The sequence below is a fragment of the Lynx canadensis genome, chromosome B1 (assembly GCF_007474595.2).
Source record: "Lynx canadensis isolate LIC74 chromosome B1, mLynCan4.pri.v2, whole genome shotgun sequence".
NCBI lineage: Eukaryota > Metazoa > Chordata > Mammalia > Carnivora > Felidae > Lynx > Lynx canadensis.
The window spans coordinates 6,329,799-6,346,826 of NC_044306.2; the positions used below are offsets into that span (position 1 = coordinate 6,329,799).

The window sequence follows — 17,028 nt, forward strand, 5'->3', positions numbered from 1 at the left end:
AGGGGAACCCTCTTACACTGCTGGTGGGAATGAAAACTGCAGCAGATACTGTGGAAAACAGTGTGGAGGTTCCTCAAAAAGTTAAAAATGGAACCACCTTATGACCAACAATTGCACTACAAGGTATTTACCCAAAGAATACAAAAATACGAATTCAAGGGGATACATGTACCTCAATGTTTATAGCAGCATTATCAACAATAGCCAAAGTATGGAAATAGTCCAAATGTCCATGGACTGATAAATGGATAAAGAAAAGGTGGTGTACACACACACACACACACACACACACACACACACACACACACACTGTATGAAAAGAGAGAAGGTTAGCACTGCCCTTGACAAGGATGGAAGAGGCCCCTGGGCCTGACAACACGCATACAGTTAAGGCATTACCACCTACTTTGTGGCATCTACACATATAATGGAATAGTACTCAGCCATAAAAAAGAATGAAATCTTGCCATTTGCAACAACATGGATGGAGCTAGGGAGTATTGTGCTAAGTGAAGTAAGTCAGCCAGAGAAAGACAAATACCATATGATTTAACTCATATGGGGAATTTGAGAAACAAATGAGCAAAGGGAAAAAGAGGGAGAGAAGAAAACCAAGAAACAGACTCTTAACAATAGGGAACAAACTGATGGTTACCAAAGGGGAGGTGGGGGGGGGGATGGGGAAAATAGGTGATGGGGATTAAGGAGCACACTTGTGATGAACACCGAGTGAGGTATGGAAGGGTTGAATCACTATACTATACACCTGAAACTAATATTACACTGTATGGCAACTGAAATTTAAATAAAAACTTTAAAAAAGGAAGTAAGGGGTGCCTGGGTGGCTCAGTCAGTTGGACGTCCGACTTCGGCTCAGGTCATGATCTCATGGTTCATGAGTTCAAGCCCCACGTCGGGCTCTGTGCTGACAGCTCAGAGCCTGGAGCCTGCTTCTGATTCTGTCTCTCCCTCTCTCTCTGCCCCTTCCTCACTTGCACTCTGTCTCCCTCTCTCTCAAAAATAACATTAAAAAAAAATTTTTTTTAAAGTAAAAACAATAGATGTACAATATAAAAAGATAGAAAATGTGACATCAAAAACCAACTATGGTGAAGGGAGTATAAATATAGAACTTTAGAATACATTTAAACTTAAGTTGTTATCAAAATGACTGTTACAAACCTAAGTTGTTATATGTAAGTCTCCTGGTAAGCACATAACAAGCTTATAGTAAAGAAAAGATTAAAGTGTGTATTCATACTGCTGGAGAAAGTCAGCAAACCACAAATTAAGGGAATAAGACAATAAGAAATAGAGAAGAATTACAAAACAGTCAGGAAATAATTCAAATTGTAATAAGTAATTCAAATTGTAAATGGAGTACATTTTCCATTCATAAGACATTGTGCTTAAATGGTTTAAAAAAAAACCTAAGTATATGCTACCTTCGAAGACATATTTCAGCTTTAAGCACACAAATCAAAGGGATGGAAAATGATATTTCATGGAAATGGAAATGAAAAGAAAGTTGGGGTAGCTACACTTATATCAGACAAAATGGACTTTATTTTTTATTTATTTTTTTTAATTTTTTTAATGTTTATTTATTTTTGAGAGAGACAGACAGACTGTGAGTGGGGGAGGGGTGGAGAGAGAGAAGGAGGCACAGAATCTGAAGCAGGCTCCAGGCTCCAAGCTGTCAGCACAGAGCCCAACGCGGGGCTCGTGAGATCATGACCCAAGCTGAAGTCAGATGGTTAACCGACTGAGCCACCCAGGTGCCCCCAAACAAAATGGACTTTAAATCAAAGACTGCAACAGCAGACAAAGAAGGTCATTATACAATGATGAATGGGTCAATCCAACATGTACATATAAAATTTGTAAATATTTATGCAACCAACACGGTAGCACCTAAATATGTAAAGGAAATATTAAATTTAAAAGGGAGAGACAGAGAGAGAGGGGTGTCTGGGTGGCTCAGTTGGTTTAGCGTCCAACTTCAACTCAGGTCATGATCTCACAGTCCATGGGTTCCAGCCCCACGTCAGGCTCTGTGCTGACAGCTCAGAGCCTGGAGCCTGCTTCGGATTCTGTGTCTCCTCTTTCTGCCCCTCCCCTGCTCGAGCTCTCTCTCGCTCTCGCTCTCTCTCTCAAAAATAAACAAACATTTAAAAAAATGTAAAGGGAGAAACAGAATGCTGCATAACAATAGTCAAGAACGTGTATATCCGATATACATCAATGGATAGATCATAAAGACAGAAAATAAATAAGGATACACTGGCCTTAACACATTAGACCAGACTTCTTAGATATATAGAGAACATTCTATCCAAAAGCAACAACATAAACATTCACTTAAGGGCACATGGAACATTCTTCAGGATACTTCCATGTCAGGCCACAAAGCAAGTCTTAGTAAATTTAAGAAGACTGAAATCATAACCAGGACCTTTTCTCACCACAGCATTATGAAACTAGAAATTGATGTCAATAAGAAAACTAGAAAGTTCACTAACATGTGGAGATTATACAATATACTGTGAACAAATGGGTCAATGAAGAAACAAAATAGAAATGAAAACACAGCTTGAACAAATAAAAGTGGGAATAAATTATACCAAAACCTATAGGATATAGCAAAAGCAGTTCTAAGAGGAAAGTTCATAGCAAGAAAGGCCTACATCAGGAAATAAGAAGTATCTCAATTAACAACCTAATCTTACAACTCAAGGAACTAGAAAAATAAAATAGTAGAAAGAAGGAAAAACTACTAGAGTAGAAATAAATAGAGATTAAAAAGACATGGGGGAAAAAAATCAATAAACTAAGAGCTGATTCTTTGAAAAAATAAACAAAATTTGACAAACCTCTAACTAGATTCTCCAGGAAAAAAAGGGAGAACTCAAATTCAGACATGAAAAAAGAGACATTACAACTGATCCCACAGAAATACGAAGGATCAAAAAGGACTAATATGAACTATTATAAACCAACGCATTTGACAATCTAGAAGAAATGGGTAAATTCCTAAAAATATAAAATCTACCTAGACTGAATCAGGAAGAAATATAAAATCTGAACAGACCAACTACTAATGAAGAGATTCAATCAGTAATGAAAACCCTTCCAACAACAACAACAAAAAACTTAAGGATCACACAGTTTTACTGGTGAATTTTACGCAACTTAAAAAGTATTTTTTTTAATGTTTATTTTTCAAGGAGAGAGAGACGGAGTACGAGCAGGGGAGGGGCAGAGAGAGAGGGAGACACAGAATCTGAAGCAGGCTCCAGGCTCCGAGCTGTCAGCACAGAGCCCGACACAGGACACAAACTCACAATCTGTGAGATCATGACCTGATCCGAAGTCAGACACTTAACCAATTGAGCCACCCAAGCACCCCAATGCAACTTTTAAAGAAGAAATACCAATCTTTTTCAAATACTTTTTAAAAGTTAAAGAAAAAGGGATTTTTCCAAACTGTTTTGTAAGGCCTGTGTTACCCCGATAGCAAAACCAGAGGACACAATCAAAAAATAAAGAAAAAATGACAGGCGATATCCATGATGAATATAGGTTGAAAAATCGCCCATGGAATATTAACAAAACAAATTCAACAACACATTAAAAGACCTAAATGATGGTCAAATGAGATTTATTCCGGAACACAAGAAGGTTCAATATCTGCAGATCCATCCATGTGATACCACAAAATAAAATGAAGAATAAAAACTATATCATTAGAGGCTCTCACTCAACATGGCATACACGCCAAGATCCTGTGCTCACCCCTTCCCATGGACATACCAAGGTCTGAGAAGACCTAACGACTAGCATAACAGCTGTTCCACAGCTAAAGATATAAGGGAAAAGGCACATCAAGATGGGGAGATGAGGCAGAAACACATTCAGTTCAGGACCCACATCCCTGGCATGGTGACCCACATCCCTGGCGTGGTGACCCACAAAGACAAGGATTACAGACTTGGAGGTCCTTCCTCAGGAGCAAAGGCTTCAAGCCCCACCCCAGACAATACCCCCCCTACCATAGGTACCACTGGTAAGATCAACTTCCATAAAATCTGGCTTTAAAAATCAGTTGTACTCACCTCAAGGATCTTCAAAAACCAACCAGAATCACCACCAGGAGAGCCAGAGGGCTCTAGAAAGCGGAGGCTCTGCTGTTAAAGTGCAAGTGCAGGAACTCACTTGCTCCCAGACTTAGCACAGAGGCAGCAGTCTGAAAAGCACCTGGGACATTACGTGAAGATTACCGACTAATTTTAGGTTGTATGCTGGAAGAACAGAATTCTGTAGGAACTTTATCCAGGGATCAACGTGCAGGCAGGTGCCATTTTTCTTGACCTCCTTCTGCCTAGCAGGACTGATGCTGGTGAGTGTCAGTTCTGACACCTTCATATACACTGCTAGCAACCCCTACCCTTCCACTATCTTCCCCTGCAGACACACTCCTCCCCATCTGCCCACTCTGGAGCTCTCCCAAAGCAGCTCCCAACCCACCAAACATGATGGTGGCCTCAGCCAGCACTGTTGTCCCTTTTCCCCTCCTGTGGAACCTCTCTGCCAAACCTGATGCATGGACTCAGATGGGACCAGCACCCCACAGAGTGGCTACTGTTCTGCCACATCCAGTAGGCAGTCTCAGCTGTAAATTGGGTCACGTAAAAGGGGCCCCTGCATTAGGCAGGGCAAACCTCACCTACCAGCACACCTGCAATATTCATAACTGGGCCTAACAGCCAGCCAAACCTGGGGCCAGCCCTGCCCACCAGGGCACCCCCAGCAGATGTTGCCGGTCCTCTCAGCCAGCCAATCCAGGGGCCAGCTCCACCCACCATCTTGCTGGAGCTGTCACACTGCAGCCACAAGAGAAGGCTGCCTGCAGGGGACACTGGCGGAGGGCTGGGTTCTGGTAACCAGGGAGGATTGTGCTGCTGAGAGCCACAGGATGCATTTAACATAAGACCACTCTTTCAAGAATGGTAATACAGCTGATCTAAATAATACATAGAAAACAATACAGATAAACCAAATGAGGAGACGAAGAAATATATTCCAAAGGAAAGAATAAGACAAAACCTCAGATAAAGAACTAAATGAAATGGAGATAAACAATGGACCTGATAAAGAGTTCAAGGTAAAAGTCACAAAGATGCTCACTGAACCGAGAGAATGGATCAACACAGTAAGAACTTCAACAAAGAGATAAAATATAACTATATATGTTTCGGTGCTGAAGAATAACTGAAAAACACACTAGAAGAAATCAACAGATTTCTGAGGCTAAGAAAAGCCAATCAGCAATCTCAAAGACATGGTAGTAGAAACATCCAAGCTGAACAGCAAAAAGAAAAAAAAAATTAAATGGTAACAATTTAAGGACCCCCTGGGGTAATATCAAGCATACTAATACTTACATTATAGGAATCTCAGAAGGACAAGGGAGAAAAAGTTAAGGAAATAATTTCTGAAAACTTTGCTAACTTGGGGAAGGACACAGACATCCAGCTCCAGAAAGGTGAGAGATCCCCAAACAAAATAAACACAAAGAAGTCCACACTAAGACATATAGTAACTAATATTTCAAAAATTAGAGAATTTTAAAAGCAGCAGAAGAAAAACAATTAGGTACATAAAAGGTAACACCCATAAGACTTCACGCCAGAAGGGAGTGGCAAAATATATTCAAAGAGCTGAAGAGAAAATGCCTAGAACCAAGAATACTCTACTTGGCAAGGTTGTCATTGAGAAGTGAAGGAAAGAGAAAGATTTTTCAAGCAAACAAAAGTTAAACGAGTTTATCGTCATTAAAGTGATCTTACAAGAAATACTCAAGAGTCTTCTGTACTAGAAACGCCCTAAGTAGAAGCAAATTATAAAAGAAAAAATATCTTTTGTTGCTATGTAAAATAGATAACAAATCACAAAATATATGGGAAGTTAGATAAAGACAGTTCTTTTAGAATGTGTTTGACATTAAGCACTTTTCAGCTTAAAATAGACTGCTATATACACAGGGTGTTATATATAACCCTCATGTTAACTATAAACCAAAAGCTTGTAATAGATATTCAGAAATAAAGAAAAAGGAATACTAACACTAGATTTCTCCAATCACAAAATGAGAGAGCAAGACAAAAAAAGAACAGAGAAGAACTACAAATAAATAATTACTTTAAAGGTAAATCATCTAAATGCTCCAATCAAAAGAAAGATATAAGATCACTGAATGAGTAAAAAAAATAAGTCCCATTTATATGCCATCTACAAGAAACTCACATAAGAGCTAAAAACACATGTAGCTTTGAAGTGAAAAATAGGACAAGAGTCCATGCAAATGAAATGTTTAAAAGCTGGGGCAGCAACACTTACATCAGGTGGGGAAAAGACTTTAAAACAGACTATAGCAAGAGACCAAAAAAAAAAGCATTACATAATAAAGGGATCAATTCCACAATATATATCAATTAAATATCTATATGCCCAACATAGAAACACCTAAATATGTAAAGCAAATATTAACAAAGAAATTCACAGTAATTTCAAAATAGTAGGGAACTTAAACATTCCACTTACTTCAATGGATAGTTGATTCACCAAAAAAATCAGTAAGAAAGCATTGGCCTTACACAACACATTAGACCAGATGGAGTTAACAGATAACAGAACATTCCATCCAAACAATGCAGAACATATATACATTTCAAGTATATATAGAACGTTCTCCAGGCCACCAAACAGGTCTCAGTAAATTAAAGAAATTGAAATGATACCAACCGTCTTTTCTGACCACAATAGTATGAAACTAGAAATTACTTACTGGGGGAAGAAACTGGAAAAATATTAACAGACTACTTAACAGCATGCTACTAAACAACCATTATGTCAATTAAAAAAAAAAAATCAAAGAAAAATCGAAAAATACCTTCAGACAAATAAAACGGAAACATTATTCTAAAATCTATGGAACACAGGGGCACCTGGGTGGCTCAGTCAGTTAAGCGTCCGACTTCAGCCCAGGTCACGATCTCTCGGTCCGTGAGTTCGAGCCCCTCGTGGGGCTCTGGGCTGATGGCCTGCTTCTGATTCTGTGTCTCCCTCTCTCTCTACCCCTCCCCCGTTCATGCTCTGTCTCTCTCTGTCTCAAAAATTAAACGTTAAAAAATAAAAATAAAAATAAAATCTATGGAACACAGTAAAGCAGTTATAAGAATGAATTATATAAGCAATACAGCCCTACGTAAGAAGAACAAAAAAAAAAAAAAATCTCCAACAATCTAACCTTATACTAAAGGAACTAGAAAAACCCGACAAAGCCCAAAGTTAGTAGAAGGAAAGAAATAATAAAGACCAGAGTGGGAATAAGTAACAGTGTATAAAAAGACAACATAAAAGATTACAGAAACTAAGCTAGTTCTTTGAAAGACAAACAAAACTGATAAAACTTTACCTCGACTCATTTTTTAAAAAAAATATGAATCAGAAATAAAAGAAGTTACAACCAACACCAAGAAAATACAAAGGATTGTAAGAAACTACAACAAATGATTAAATAATAAATCATTCCACAAAAAAATAATTGGATACATTTCTACAAACATATAATCTTCCAAGATTGAATTGGGGGGATAAAAATCTAAACAGACTGATTACTTATAATAAAGTTGAATCAGGAATCAAAAAGCTCCCAACAAACCAAAGTCTAGGACCAGTCATCTTAATAGATAAATTATACTAAACATTTTAAGATGAGTTAATACCTATTCTCAAATTATTACATAAAAGTTTGAAAAAGAACACTTTCCAATTTCTGTAAGGTCAGCATTATTCTGATAACAAAACCAGCCATAAAAACTACAAAAAGGGGCGCCTGGGTGCCTCAGTTAAGCGGCGGACTTCGGCTCAGGTCATGATCACATGGCTCATGGGTTCAAGCCTTGCATCGGGCTCTGTGCTAACAGCCTAGAGCCTGGAGCCTACTTGGGATTCTGGGTCTCCTCTCTCTTCTCCTCCCCCACTCATACCCTGTCTGTCTGTCTCTCTCTCTCTCAAAAAATAAACATTAAAAAAAAAAAAACTACAAAAGGGGTGCCTGGGTGGCTCAGTCGGTTGAGCGTCTGACTTCAGCTCAGGTCATGATCTCGCAGTTCCTGAGTTCGAGCCCCACGTCAGGCTCTGTGCTGACAGCTCAGGGCCTGGAGCCTGCTTCCGATTCTGTGTCTCCCTCTCTCTCTCTCTGCCCCTCCCCCGTTCATGCTCTGTCTCTGTCTCAAAAATAAATAAACATACGTTAAAAAAAATTAAAAAAAAAAAAAAGGGGGCGCCTGGGTGGCTCAGTCGGTTAAGCGGCCGACTTCGGCTCAGGTCATGATCTCGTGGTCCGTGAGTTCGAGCCCCGCGTCAGGCTCTGTGCTGACAGCTCAGAGCCTGGAGCCTGTTTCAGATTCTGTGTCTCCCTCTCTCTGACCCTCTCCCGTTCATGCTCTGTCTCTCTCTGTCTCAAAAATAAATAAGCGTTAAAAAAATTTTTTTTAAATAAATAAATAAATATTAAAAAAAATTACAAATAAATAAACCACAAAAAAGTTACAGCCCAATATTCATGATGAACATTGATGCAAAAATTCTTACAAAATATTAGCAAACTGAATTCAACAATACATTAAAAAGATCACACACCACAAACATGTGATATTTAGTCCAGGGAAACAAACATGGTTCAATATCCACAAATCAACATCATACACTGGGTTAACAAAATGAAGGATAAAATCCTATGATTATTTCAATAGATGCAGAAAAATCATTTGACAAAATTCAGCATCCATACATGATAAAACTCTCAACAAAGTGTATGTAGAGGGAACATACTTCAACATAATAAGGCAATATGTAACAAACCCACCGCTAATATAATACTTTTATAATGAAGAGTTGAACGCTTTTCCTCTAATATCTGGTACAAAACAAGAATGCCCACTCTTGCCACTTTTATTCAGTGTAGTACTAGAAGTCTTACCAGCAGCAATCAGACCGGAATAATACATAAATGCATCCAAACTGGTGAGGAAGAAGTCAATTTGTCACTGTTTGCAGATGACATGAAACTATACATAAAAAATCCTAAAGATTCCACACACACAAAAAAAAACCTCTCAAAATAAATAAGTAAATTTTCAGGATTCGAAATTAATATACAAAAACCCGTTGTGTTTCTGTACACTAATAATAAACTATCAAAAAGAGAAATTAAATAAACAATCCCATTTACAACTGCATTAAAAAGAATAAAATACCTAGAAATAAATTTCACCAGGGAGGTTAAAGACCTGTATACCAAAAATTACAACACATGGATGAAGTAAAGATAATACAAATAAATGGAAAATGTGTCATGTTTATTGATCGCAAGAATTAATGTTGTTAAAAAGTCCGTGTTACTCAAAGCAATCTACAGATTATGCAATCTCTATAAAATACCAATAGCATTTTTTTCAAAAGTGGAACTAACAATTTAAAAATTTGTGTGGACCTACAAAAGACCCTGAATATAGCCAAAGCAATCTTAAGAATAACAAAGCTGGAGGCATCATGGTCCAGATTTCAAACTATACTACCAAGCTATAGTGATCAAAACAGATATATTGGCACAAAAACAGGAACATCAATTAATGGAACAGAATTGACAGTCAGGAAGTAACTCACACTTGTACAGCCAATCTACAATGAAGAAGGTAATAATATATAATGGGAAAAGACAGACTCCTCAATAAATGGTACAGGGACGCCTGGACAGCTACATGTGAAAGAATGAAGCTGGACCGCTTTCTTATACCACACACAAAAATGAAATCATAATGGGTTGAAGACCTAAACATAAGACATGAGTCCATAGAACTCCCCAAAGAAAACACAGGCAGTAAACTCATGGACTTCTGTCTTAGCAATTTTTTGGATGTCTCCTGAGGCAAAGACAACAAAGACAAAAATAAGTGATTTGTACTACAAAAGAAGGAAAAGGTTTTGCAGAGAGGAAACCATTAACCGAATGAAAAGGCAAAGTACTGAATAAAAGAATGTATTTGCAAATGATATATCCAGTAAGAGATTAATATGAAAACAACACAAAGGACTCCTACAAGTCAACACTAAAAGAGCTAGCAATCCAATTTAAAAAATGGACAGAAATCTTTTTTTTAATTTTTTTCTTAATGTTTTTATTTATTTTTGAGAGAGAGAGAGACAGAGCATGAGCAGGGAAGGGGCAGAGAGAGAGGGAGACACAGAATCGGAAGCAGGCTCCAGGCTCTGAGCCATCAGCACAGAGCCCGATGCGGGGCTCGAACTCACAGAGTGTGAGATCATAACCTGAGCCGAAGTCGGACGCTCAACCGACTGAGCCACCCAGGCGCCCCTGGACAGAAATCTTGAATAGACATTTCTCTAAAGATGACACACAGAGGGCAAAGAGGCATGTGAAAAGATGCCCAACATCACTCATCACCAAGGAAATGCACATCAAAACCACAATAAGGTGTCACCTCACACTTTCACAATGACTAGTATCAAAGTGATAAGAATTAACAAATGTTGGCCAGGATGTGGAGAAAAGAAAAACATCATGCACTGTTGATGGGATTGTAAATTGGTGCAGACATACAGTATGGAAAACAGTATCACTGTTCCTCAAAAACTTAAAAATAGAAATACCACCCCACCCAGAAATTCTACTTCCAGATACATATTTGAAGAAAATGAAAAACACGAATTATAAGAGATACATATGCCCCTATGTTCATTGCTCATATTTTACAATAACCAAAATATGAAAGCAACCTAAGTATCCATCGATAGATGAATGTATAAAGATGTGGCATATACATACAATAGAATTTTACTCAGCCATGGGGCACCTGGGTGGCTCAGTCGGTTGAGCGTCCGGCTTCGGCTCAGGTCATGATTTCACAGCTTGCGAATTCCAGCCCTGCACAGGGCTCTGTGCTGACAGCTCAGAGCCTGGAGCCTGCTTCTGATTATGTGTCTCCCTCTCTCTCTGCTCCTCCCCCACTCATGCTCTTTCTCTCTCTCTCTCTAAAAAATAAACATTAAAAAAAATTTTTTTTAAATAATTTTACTCAGCCATAAAAAGAATGTAATCTTGTTATTTGCAGCAATGTGGATGGACCTAGAATATATTATGTAAGGGAAATAAGTCAAATACCTTGTGATTTCACTTATATGTGGAATCTAAAAAACAAAACAAATGAATAAAACAAAAGCAGAAAAGGACTCATAAGTACAGAGAAAAAAAAACTTGTGGTTGCCAAAGGGATGGGGGCAGGAGCTTGGTCAAAATATTTCAAGGGGATTGAGAGGTACAAACTTTTAGTTTTAAAATAAGCCACAGAGATGTAAGTACAGCATAGACAATATAGTCAATAGGATTCTAATAGCTATGTATGGTAGACAGATGGTAACCAGACATATTGTGTTCATTTCATAAGGTATATAAATGTCAAATCACTGTGTGGTACACCTGAAATTAATATATTGCATCTCAAATATACTTCAGTAAAATATCATATTATCATCTCAATATCTGCAGAAAGAGAATTTTAACAATTCAACACCCATTCACAATAAAGCTCTCAACAGAGTAGGTATCGAGGGGACATAACTCAACATGCCAGAAAGGTCACCTATGACAAGCACTTAGCTAACATTACACTGCATGGTGAAAAGCTGAAAGCTTTCCTCCAAAATCAGTTATAAGACAAGGATGCCCACCTCTTGCTATTGTTATTCATCACAGTACTAGAAGTCATAACCAGAGGAATTAGTCAAAATAATAATAAATTAAACACATTGAAATTAGAATGGAAGCAAACTGTCACCATTTTCAGATGATATATATAGCAAACCCTAAGCACTCCACCAAATAACTGTTCGAATGAATAAAACTCAGGACAGTTGCAGGATACTGATCAATAAATAAAAATCCTGTGTATTTATATGCACTAATAACAAACTATCAGAAAGAAACTAAGAAAACCTATTTCTAAGTGCATAAAGAAGAATCAATTATCTACTAATAAATTTAATCAAGGAAGCAAAAGACCTGTGCCTTGATAACTATGCAATATTAATCATGCACTATACAATGATATAACTATAAAATATTAATGAAAGAAATTAAAGACATAAATAAATGTAACGAATTCTTAATCATGAATTAGAAGAATTAACAATCAACAGACATATGCCTATATAATTCCTATCAAAATCCTATTTAATTTTTTTAATCTTTATTTATTTTTAAGAGAGAAAGAGACAGAGAACAAGTGGGGGAGGGTTAGAGAGAGAAGGAGACACAGAATCGGAAGCAGGCTCCAGGCTCCCAACTGTCAGCACAGAACCTGACGTGGGGCTCACACCCATGAACCACAAGTTCATGACCTGAGCTGAAGTCAGACACTCAACGGACTGAGCAACCCAGGTTGCCCCCCGCTATCAAAATTCTAAAGCAATTTTTACAAAGTAGCAAAAAAATCCTAAAATTTGTATGAAATCACAAACAACCCCAAACAGTGAAAACAACCTTGAGAAAGAACAAAGCTGGGGGAATTACATGCCCTGATTTCAAACACTATTATAAAGCCACGGTAATCAAAACAGTATGGTGTTGGCAAAAGAAGAGACACAAAGATCAATGAAACAGAATTAAGATCCCAGAAATAAACTCACACATGTGCAGTCGTTTAGCTTATAAAACAGAGCCAAAAATATAAATGGGAAAACAATCTCTTCAATAAATGGTTCTGGAAAAACTTGACAGCCACATGCAAAAGAATGAAACTGGACCACTATAGTGCTTTATACACAAAAAAGTAAAAATGGATTAATAGCTTGAATGCAAGACTTCCAACTATAAAACTCCTAGAACAAAACATGGCAGGGGGAGCTCCTTGATATCATTCTTAGCAATGATTTTTTTGGAGTTGACACCAAAAGCAAGGCAACAAAAGCAAAAACAAACAAGGACTACAGCAAACTAAAAACCTTCTGCACAGGAAACCATCAACAAAGCATAAAAGCACTCTACAGAATGAGCAAAATATTTGCAAGTCATATCTCATAAGGGGTTAGTATTTAAGATAAAGAAGTTATACAATTCAATAGGGAAAAAAAGCAAACAATATGATTAAGAAAATGTGCAGAGGACCTAAATAGATATTTCCTAAAGATATACAGATGGCCAACAAACACATAAAAAGATGCTCAACATCACTAACCATCAGGGAAATGCAAACCCAAACCATGATGAGCTATCATCTCACGCCTGTAAGGATATTACTAAAAACAAATAAACAAGAGATAACAAGCATAGGCAAGGATGTTGAGTAAAGAGAATATTTTGTGCTGTTGGCAGAAATGTAAATTGGTGTAGCCACTATGAAAGACAGTTTAGAAATTTCTGAAAAAATTACAAATTGAACTACAATATGGTCCAGCCACTCCAACTATGGGTATTTACTTAAAAAAAAAATAGACTAACGAAAAGATACATACACTCTCATGTTCATTGCAGCATTTATATAATAGCCATGATATGGGGGCAAAGACTGTATCCCCTGACAGATGAATGGACAAATAAAATGTGGGGTGTGTGTAATGGATATTACTCAGCCATAGAAAAGAATAAAATCTTGCCTTATGTGAAAACATGAATGAACTTAAGGGCATTATGCTAAATGAAATAAGTCAGACAGAGACAAATTCTTATGGGTTCACTTATATGTGGTATCTACAAACAAAAAAACATTCAACTCAGAGAAAAGACTGGTGGTTGTCAGAAATGGAGAAGAGAGAGGAGTTAAGACGGCAGAGTATTATGGGGACCCTGAGCTTGTCGCATCTCTGAAACACAGCTAGATCAGCACCAAACCATTTTGAACACCCAGAAAATTGACTCGAGGATTAATGCAACGATCTACGTAATTGGAGCTGGAGAACTTGGCAAGTATGTGGTGCAGAGAGGTGAACTGGGGGAAAGAAAAGCCGTGGAACTGCAGAGGGGAGGAAGTGATTCTCATGGAGAAAGGAGAAGGAGAGGAGAAAGGGGGAGAGTGTGGCACATTGGGATCCTGCAAGAAAAGCACTCCCCTGAAAGTAGCTGGAGATAAAAAGAGTGAAAACACTTGCAAGGGACTGAACCAGAAATCTGTTCTCCAAGAACAATGATGGGGGAAAGGAGAGGGTTTCAATACCACCAGCATTCTATAAACAGTGAAGCACAGAGTCTGAAGTTTTGGAGCTCAGTGACTGGCGGTGCTCTGGTGAGGAAGCAGGTCAAATCCCAGGAGCAGACAGCAGGGTCCAAGGGGTCAATGTGCCATGCTGGGAGAAGTGGTTCCCCTGCTTGGAGTGCATTTGGTAGAGATCATAAGCCTCCCTGCAGGCACAGGTCCCAGTAGAGACAGAATAGCCACATTTACTGATACTGGAACAAAGATGCCAAGGGCAGCAAAACCTGGAACTGGCTGTTGCTCAGCCAGACCCTCCACCAGAGAATTGGTGGGAGTCTGAGCCATGGGGGTCTCTGAAGTGTGGGGTTTGAAACACAACCCCAGCTGAGATAAAACTCTGAAGGGAGGTGCCACCTGGCAGGTGGACAGCTTAGACACAGACAAGTTGGAGGTAGGGAGCTGACAGGGGCCTGAGACAAAAGAAGGCTGCTTGATCATGGGTTGGTAAGGATGTATCACTCCTGAGGCAGAGACTAGGGAGCTGGGTGAAGCCATTTCCACTTCAAGCCCATGTGCACACATGCGTGCACCATATGGATCGACCCCAATAAGTTAAGCAGCGCTACCAAGTGGAGAACAGCGGCATTACACCAAGTCCTGCCCAACTGCACCCTCCAGGCACATCTCCCAGAAGAACAGCACAAATCCCTTCCACCTGCTTAATAGTCTACAGACTATAGTGCACTGCAAAGTTTCAGTTCTAAGGGAAACAGGATGTAACTTCATTCAAGTTTCATTCTGGTTGCTGGTTCATTTATTTGTTTGTTTTCTTTGCTTCTGCTTTTGCTGAAGTTGTTTTCTTTTTTCTTTCTTTTCTTTCTCTTTCTTGGATACAAAAAGAGCACATTCTTTTTTGTTTTTTATTTTTTTAATTCTATTTTATATTTATTTTATTCTATTATTTAAATTTTTTTAAACTTTTTTTCCCCTCTTTTTTCTCTATTCTATCAAGCTTCTCTCAACAAACAGACAAAAACACCTAGGATCTAGCTTCCTTTATTTGGTTTGTTCTGTTTTTAGTTTTTTCATTATAATTTTTTATTGTATTAATATTTTTCTTCCTCCAAAAATGACAAAATGGATCAATTCACCCCAAAAACACAGGAGGAAATTACAGCCAGGGATTTATCAACACAGATATAAGATGTCTGATCTAGAATTAAAACCAAGATTATAAGAATACAAGCTAGGGTTGAAAAAGCATAGAAGACACCTGAGAATTCCTTTCTGTGGAGATAAAAGAACTAAAATCTAGTCAGGCCAAAATTAAAAATGCTTTAAACAAGATGCAATCTCAAAGGATGCTGTGACAGCAAGGATGGAGGAAGCAGAGTAGTGAAGCAGTTAGATAGTAATGAAGCAGAAAAAAAGAGAGAAACAAAGGCAAAAGATCACAATACAAGACTTACAGAACTCTATTAAAAAGGACTAATATTGGGCTCAGTCTGTTAAGCGGATGACTCCTAATTTCAGCTCAGGTCATGATCTCACGGTTCATGGGTTCAAGCCCCGCATCGAGCTCTGCATTGACAGTGTGGAGTCTGCTTGGGATTTTTGTATTCTTTCTGCCCCTCCCCCACTTGTGCACTCTGAATCTCTCTCTCAAAGCAAATAAATAAACTTAAAAAATACTTTTTAAAAAAGGATTAATATTTGAATCATAGGAGTCCCAGAAGAAGAAGAAGAGAGAAAAAGGGGCAGAGGTTCATATGAGCAAACTGTAGCTGAAAACTTTCCCAATCTGGGGAAGGACACAGACATCAAAATCCCAGAAGCACAGAGAACTCCCATTACATTCAACAAAAAACAACCATCACCAAGGCATATCCTAGTCAAATTCACAAAATACACAGACAAGGAAAGAATTATAAAAGCAGCAAAGGAGATAAAGTCCTTGCCTAAAAAGAAGACAGATCAGGTTCATAGCCGACTTGTCCACAGAAATTTGATAGGCTAGAAAGGAATGGCATGGTATATTCAACAGGCTGAATTAGAAAAAATATGCAGCCAACAATTCTTTATCCAGCAATGCTGGCATTCCAAATAGAAGGAGAGATAAACAGTTTCCCATACAAACAAAAACTAAAGGAGTTTGAGACTGCTAAATGAGGTCTACAAGAAATTTTAAGGAGGATTCCTTTGAGTGGAGAAAAAACAAAACAAAATTAAAAAGACCAAAACCAACAAAGATTAGAAATGACCAGAGAACATCACCAGAAACACCAACTCTACATGCAACACAATGGCACTAAATTCATACCTTTCAATAACCACTCTAAATGTAAATGGACTAAACACTCCAATCAAAAGATACAGAGTATCAGAATGTATTTTTTAAAAAAAACCCATTCGTATGATGCCTCTAAGACACTCATTTTAGAGCTAAAGACACCTGCAGATTGAAAGTGAGGGGATAGAGAACCATCTCTCATGCTGATGGACATCAAAAGAAAGCCAGAATAGCCATATTCATATCACACTAGATTTTAAAACAAAGGCTGTAATAAGAGATAAAGAAGGGCATTATATCATAATTAAGGGGTCTATCCACCAAAGAGATCTAACAAATGTAAATATTTATGTCCCCAACTTGAAGGAACCCAAATATATCAATCACAAACATAAAGGAATGCATTGGTAATAATGCCATAATAGTAGGAGTCTTTAACACCCCACTTAGCAATGGACAGGTCAC

General features: G+C 38.0%; 1 non-coding gene across 1 annotated transcript; it reads left to right on the plus strand.

Moving 5' to 3' along the window:
• The first annotated feature begins 306 nt into the window (after positions 1-306).
• LOC115513235 lies at positions 307-428 on the plus strand. Its single transcript, XR_003968639.1, has one exon. It is a non-coding gene; the product is annotated as a U6atac minor spliceosomal RNA (small nuclear RNA).
• The last annotated feature ends 16,600 nt before the right edge of the window (positions 429-17,028 follow it).